Here is a 7,050-nt window from a genome sequence, read left to right as displayed (position 1 = left end):
TCCTAAGTTACCAAGTTCTGTTCTCTTTCAGAAAACCGCTTCCAAAAAATCAGCAAGTCCCTTTAGTTTGAATGAAATGTTTTCCAGACAATGTATGACTGTAGCTCTTTGACACAGAACAGGTGAGCTGACCGTGGTGCTGAACTCACTGCTGAAATTACTTTGTACACAGTCAGAGGAAAATCAAACATGAGGAGGTCCTGCAATGCCTGTTTCACACACAAAAAAAGGTTTTGTTGTTGTACATTACTCCTTATTTTGTTTTTAAACTGTTAAATAAAGACTAGCTTATTTAGTGTCTGAAAACCTCACCATCCTACCCTCTCTCTCTCTCTATCTCTCTCTCTCTCGTGGTAAAAGTGACACCTGCTGACCAGGAGTATTTAATGGCAAATATTATGACAACATGGATCATAGTTTTATATTTTAAGAGCCTTTTTTAAAACCTGTAGTGGGGATGGGTATTGGTTGTTAGTTATTGATACCAATATGATTACTGCTTAACTATACAGTACTGATACATATATATAATTCATATGAAAGACAGAGAAATAAGCTCAATTGGTTCTTGTGATTGCACTGTGTAATCATGAAAATCCCATTCTTGTTTCCTGCAGTGTGTGATCGTATTTTACTTGTGTCTTGTGTGTTTGGTGTAACATTCTACGTTTGTGCTGCCGTCTTGGCCAGGTCACTCTTGAAAAAGAGGTTTTATATCTCAATGAGTGGTAAAATAAAGGAAAATAAAAATAATAAATAATATATACTATTATTGATACCTCTCTATAATTTAGTGCCGAGGACACCTGAATGCAGAGGTGTTGTGGGAGAAGAATATGTTTGGGCAGCATGGCCAAGAGAAAAGGAATTGGGCTTGTAAACAGAGGGTCCTGGAACAGGAAATTCTGACTCTTAGCTCACTAACAGAGATAAGAGTTAGTTTTTTTTAAACCAATGGACTCCACTGAAGTAAAGGGCTTTTTTCCCTGAGTCATGTTCCCTTTTTTGGACTGACTTGTAAGGTTGCTGCTTGATTGACATTGTCACTGGGGTTATTTAGCACATAAATTAGGAGTTCTTAAAAGTGATGCCAACAGCATCTTAACGAAGTAACCTCACATTTGAGTACAACAAGTGTTACTTTCAGCCTTCTGTCAGCGTTGGAGCAGGGGGCTGCACAGAGGATGCTGTAAGCAAAAGCAAAAACAGCTTAACAAGCTGGCCTGATTCAAGTCTCTGCACTTTCTGCAAATTTAGAGCACAAACATTCTAGCCTTTTGCCCACTAAGATAGCTGTACTAAACAACACATCACAACAACACATACATTATAATTCCCTGGTACTGGCAGCATCAAATCAGAAAATGCAAAGGAACTCTGCTATTCACAGTATTAACATCTGTCTTGAGTGAGCAGGTCACATTCGGACACCTCTAAGTTCAGGTCTTAAATGCCCCCAATTATTCCTAAATATTTATAACATGTGGTCAAAGTAAACACACAATTTGACAGACAAACAGTAAAGAGCAGAGTATATGGCTTTTATTTTCTTTGAAGGAAGTGACTTTGATGTCGACTTTTTGGCAATTGTATTATTATTTTTTTTCAATCCCAACCTCCTCTGTTGTTGTGGGGATGGGACACGTACCTCAGATGCATTGTCTGATAATCAAATAACACATTTGTCATTTATTTAAATGAGTAAAAAATTCTGGCCCTTTAATACAGATGTGGCCGGTTCTTGATACCAATTCCAAGGCCGTGGTTATGTGTAGGAAATGTGACAGTGACAACACCAGCAGTTCTTGTTTATCATGAGTCTGCCACAGTAACAGGACACAGGATCAGACACAGGTCGGTGCTGCACTGAGATCCTACACTAGTGCAGTTGTATCTACTGGAGTGTGTGGGTCCAGCAGCACACTGCCTCATCTGTCTTCATCTCTCTGTGGATAAGAACCAGGCGAGGTGTAAGATAATAGCTCACCGAGAGTGGCTTTGGAGGTTGATGCTTGCGTTCATCCTGGAAGATATACCTGCCAGCGCAAAGCTTTAACCGCCTGAAAATCAAACCAATAAAGTGCATGTACGGCTCCCTACACTACGCTGTATGTATGGCATAGGAAGGGGATGGTTGTGTAATGTTGTATCATGATTTACTGTATGTGACATTATCACAGTTGTCAAGAAGCACATGATGTGAAGAAGATGCAGCTCTCGCTTATGAAGGAGTGCATTAAGATGAAAGTGCCTGAAAGTGAAGGGCACTCATGGAGCAGGATTGTTCTTAAGGACAGTGCATGCGGCATTCTGAAAAGGTTGAGATGAAAAAGAGCAGGCACTCGTCAGAAAAGACATTTCTGACCATAAAAAAACTACAACACAGTTAAAATATAACATGTCTGCATTAAAATATCTAAAAAAATCTTTTATATATTTTGTTGAGTAGTGTACTTACAATCCACAGCCCACCAGAAATTGGGATGCTTTCTCAAATTAAAATAAAAATGTAAGTTTAATTAAATTGAAAATTAATTTATAAATTCATTTGTTTTACCACAGATAATTCTACAAAGACAATATATTTGGTGCTTAAACCAATAATCTACACAAATACATAAAAGAATGTAACAGTATGTGCAACACTCTCAGCTATTCGTCAATATTGGATGAGTATTGCTGTTCTGGAAGATTTACAATACATTTAGCAGGTTTAACAGGATAGGGTATGAACGCTGAATATAAAGACAGCATCCAACAAAGATTTAGTCTTTGCAAGCAAGGATGGATCACAGATTCACATTTGGTGCTAAACTTCATGAGAGATTTTACAGTTTGTAAAAAAAAAAAAAATTCTCAGTGTGAGACGACAAACAATTGAAGTATTTTACCATGATTTCCCCTCCTGGTTTATCCAATTAATTAAAAGCATTAATGGGGTATTCTGGTTCCGATTCTGATTCCTAATAGGCTTTGATCGACTTTGGAAAACAAGACAACAAAACAGCAATTACCATGATCCCACACTTTTCCCCAACATCATCAAACTAGGTGTTTTTGTTTTGATTGAGAGACCCCAGAGCAGCAGAAAGTACATACTACATGTTTGAGATGATAAAGGAGAACATTTTTCATGATGTGTTCCCAAAATACAGTTATTCATTCAGAGCCTCTGCTTCCACCTCTTAACATTCAGTTTTTGATTTGCTGCAGTTGCCATGCACTTTGTGGACATGGCAACAGACCTGAGGAGAAGAAGTAATGGCGGCACTTTCACCCGCTGCATGTTCAGCTATAGTGGCTTCATAATCTCCTCGTCTCACTGCAGCTTTAAGCAAATGGATCCTTTAAATCGCAGTGATGTTCCAGTGATGCTCTTGTAATGCTAATGGAGCATGAGCGCTGCTTTGAATGTTATCCAGGATTCATCTGAATTTACTGTATACACTGATGTTACAGTACTTACTCTGATCACAGCTTGGGCTTGTTTTTGCACATTTGCTGCCATCTTATTATCTATGGATAAAATGAGTGGCTCTAATCAGTTTTTCCACTTTACTGTATAGTACCACCTCACCTCTACATGGTTTGGTTGGTTTTCCATTACAACATAGTACCTCCTCAACGTAGGGGGAGTCATCATTGCACGGCTGCATGAAACTTCTGTGACCTTGTTTTATACGCAACACACACAAACTAGTGACCAGTGACTTGTAAAGCAGTTGTTTTTCAATGTACTGAATCATTAGAATCAGTTCATTAAAAATATTTGTTCAGTACTTACTGCATGACCAGAGCACAGACTCTGTCTCGCTTGGAAGCTCCCCAGAGCAGGTACCAAAATCAGTACCAGGTACCAGGTACTGTCGCTATTGGAAAAGCAAAGTCATTAGATTATAATGACTACTTTGTGAACTGATAAAAACCCAAAGGCACATAAATTTGAGTGCATAAGAAACAAAAGAAGAAAGAAAAATATATTCGATCATCTACCACCATGTAAACGTACATATTCCACAGAAAATCTATTAAGAGTAAAATCCTGCACATGTGCAGACCTATTAGCGTTTGTAAGTGGGTCATTTTGTAACTTGTTGAGATGATATACTTTAAAAGACCACACACAAGATTTTATTAATTTAATAAAATAAATAAAATTAAATAAATAAATAAAAAAATGTCAGTTTCATAAACACCTGGGGTGATGATAGCTCAGTGGAAGAGCGAGTCTTCTTTTAAACTCGAAGGTTGTTGGTTTGATTCCCGGCTCCCGTCGTCTAACTTGCGATGTGTCCTTGGACAGCCCCAGCCAGTGTGTGAAAGATGAGTGATAGGAAAAATGCGCTGCACACAGTTGCACTTGTATGAAAGAGTGAGTGAATGGGTGAATGGCAAAAACTGTAATGTAAAGCAGCTTTGAGCGGCCATCGAGAGTAGAAAAGCGCTGTATAAATACAGACCATTTATAACAGCAACAAAAACCAAATGGTCCATCTTACAGGTTTGAAGCAACAAAATAAAAAATAAAAAACACAGAAGAAAAGTAGAGACTTATGCAATAGATACAGCACATTAGCATTATCTTTCTCTGCATTTGCTCTGTGAAAAATGACATGTACTTGTACTAACCCCTTTTCAACAGGACCACACACTCCTGACCATTCAGCTAAGTTATCTCTCCAAAACATTAAACAAATGCACAACAATTATGGTAAATCGACTGTATTTACATAGAGCTTGTCTGGTCTTGATGACCATTCGTAGCTGTTTTACACTTTCAGCACATTCACCATGATCTATCATAGACATTCAAAAGCTGACGGCACACTGGCATGTAGACTGGCATGTAGACTAGTGGAGCAGGGAATGGAGTCTGCAATGTTCTGGTTGAAGTGAAAAGACAACCACCACAAAGACATGGATGCTCCACTATGTGCAGTAACGATGTGCAAGCTGTGTTTTTCTTTCCTGCAGCAAATGATTAATTAATGCACTGCATATTCAGATACAGTCGGCCAGTGAACACGTTGTGTTTGCAAAACCCTTAATCTCACACACAGAATAAACTACAACATACACTCTACTGTATATTAAAGCATAAACAAAACCAGATTATGCTTCACCCCTGTTGACAATTCATCCATTTGATAATATCAGTTGCCACGTATTATAGTTTTTTTTTAATATAAGCTGATTGTTTTTGAATTGTTCCAGTTTGAGATACTTTATTACTGTTGTGTTATTTAATGTCTCCCAAACTCTTGCCCATGAGCACAAAATGTAAATGAAAGTGCACAGATCATGGCTGTATCATCCATTAGCAAGGAGTTTCAGATTAAGAGTGCTTTCATACCTAGTTTGTTGTTCCAAAACCCCTAGATCGGATCTAAAGGGCTTGTGTGAATGATGTAACCAAGCAGCTTAATTGATGTGTCTTCGGGAATACAAACTGTCCGGTGAATTGGTCATTGGTCAACAAATCGGAGGTGTCTGGATGCAGCAGCAATGTGTCTTCTTATCATCATCAGATATATGGCGTAGTTTTCTCGGCGTAGCCTAGTCGCTCGCTCAAATTGGAAATGTTCAGATACTGAACACTGGTACGCCACCATCAAGAGAACTTCCCAAAATTGAGACCAATCACAAAACTGTTTATAAGCACATAGCGTTGAGGGCGTGTTGAGTCCAGACTACAGTGTGAAAACGAATCAAACTAAGGTTAAGTGCAACTTTGTAACGTATTACTCCTTGAAGTGGAACAAAATACAGATATAAAAAGAACCTTAAGTGTATGGCGCTCTGCTGCTGCCGTCGTCCATGATTGATTCATACTTAAAACAAATTTATTACGTTCACTTTCAAATTGATTCACACAAGGCTGATTAAGTCTATCAGCTCCTCACAACGTGTTTCTCACTATACCAGTCTTTAGATCTTGCGTCGCCCTGGCAACATGTAGATGGAAGCAACAGCAAAGCACATACTGTAGATATCATAAAGGCTTCTTGTTCCCATCTGCCCCTGCACTGCAGTTGTACACACAAAAACACTCAGTCAGGTCTGATAGTATTGCTGGACAGAGCCTGTTTTCAGGTGAAGGTTTTTTTTTTACATTGTTACTGTTCACAGAGACCAAACAGAGACAGAAACCACTGTTTCTACAGGTTTTGTAATCCATCTTTTAATCACTTTGACTGACATTATGTTTCATTACCGCTTCCACCTCACAGACCTGAGTTTATGTGTTGTCAGACCTAACTTCAGGCTGCACTAGTGTACTTTACAACTCTCCAATCACATTTTTTATTTCTCAGTACATCACATTTACTGCACTGATTGAACGAGCCCTCTGGTCAGTCAGTGTATATTGCTCGCTTAGGGAGCCTTTCTGATTTTACAGATAGACTTCACTTTTATTTGAGAGGTAGACTCTGCACATACAGAAGTCAGACCTTTCTCCACAATGCTGTGTCAGCACTGGCTAATGGTCTGGATTGAGGACATTTATCATTTTGCTGCAGGCAAAATAAAGTCCCTGCATGTTTGTATTTATTTACCTGCTCACAACCATGTAGGACAGTGCAGGACACAGTGATGCTGCGCCTGCTAAACTGAAGAGTCACTTTCGGTTTCGGGTGGAACCACCTGCGGAGGTGATCACTGTCAATAAAAGTGAAAGACACACTATGTGATTGCACAGTGCTCATCTTTGTCATAAACTGTAATTTTCATCATGTGCACTTAATACCTCAGGGATTTATCTCACATAGAGTGTGATAAAAAGGGAAGAGGAAAAATGTTAGGTCAGGTCACACCTTATGGGTCAGTTTTACAAGTCTGTAAAACTAAAATGTTAGCTGTGGATTTGTGTCAGGTTTCTAAAATAAATGAATAAACTGAGGATATGAATTTGTTAACCTATAACAAAGGTAATTCACATTTTAACAAATTCCTCCTGTGGGCCGGATTGGACCCGCTGGTGGGCCGGTTCTGGCCCATGGGCCGTACGTTTGACACCCCATGCTTTAAATGTTCTTTCTTGTTGTTAAG

The sequence above is a fragment of the Solea solea genome, chromosome 6 (genome assembly GCF_958295425.1).
Source record: "Solea solea chromosome 6, fSolSol10.1, whole genome shotgun sequence".
Classification (NCBI taxonomy): Eukaryota; Metazoa; Chordata; class Actinopteri; order Pleuronectiformes; family Soleidae; genus Solea; species Solea solea.
Note: the sequence above shows the minus strand (reverse complement) of the source record.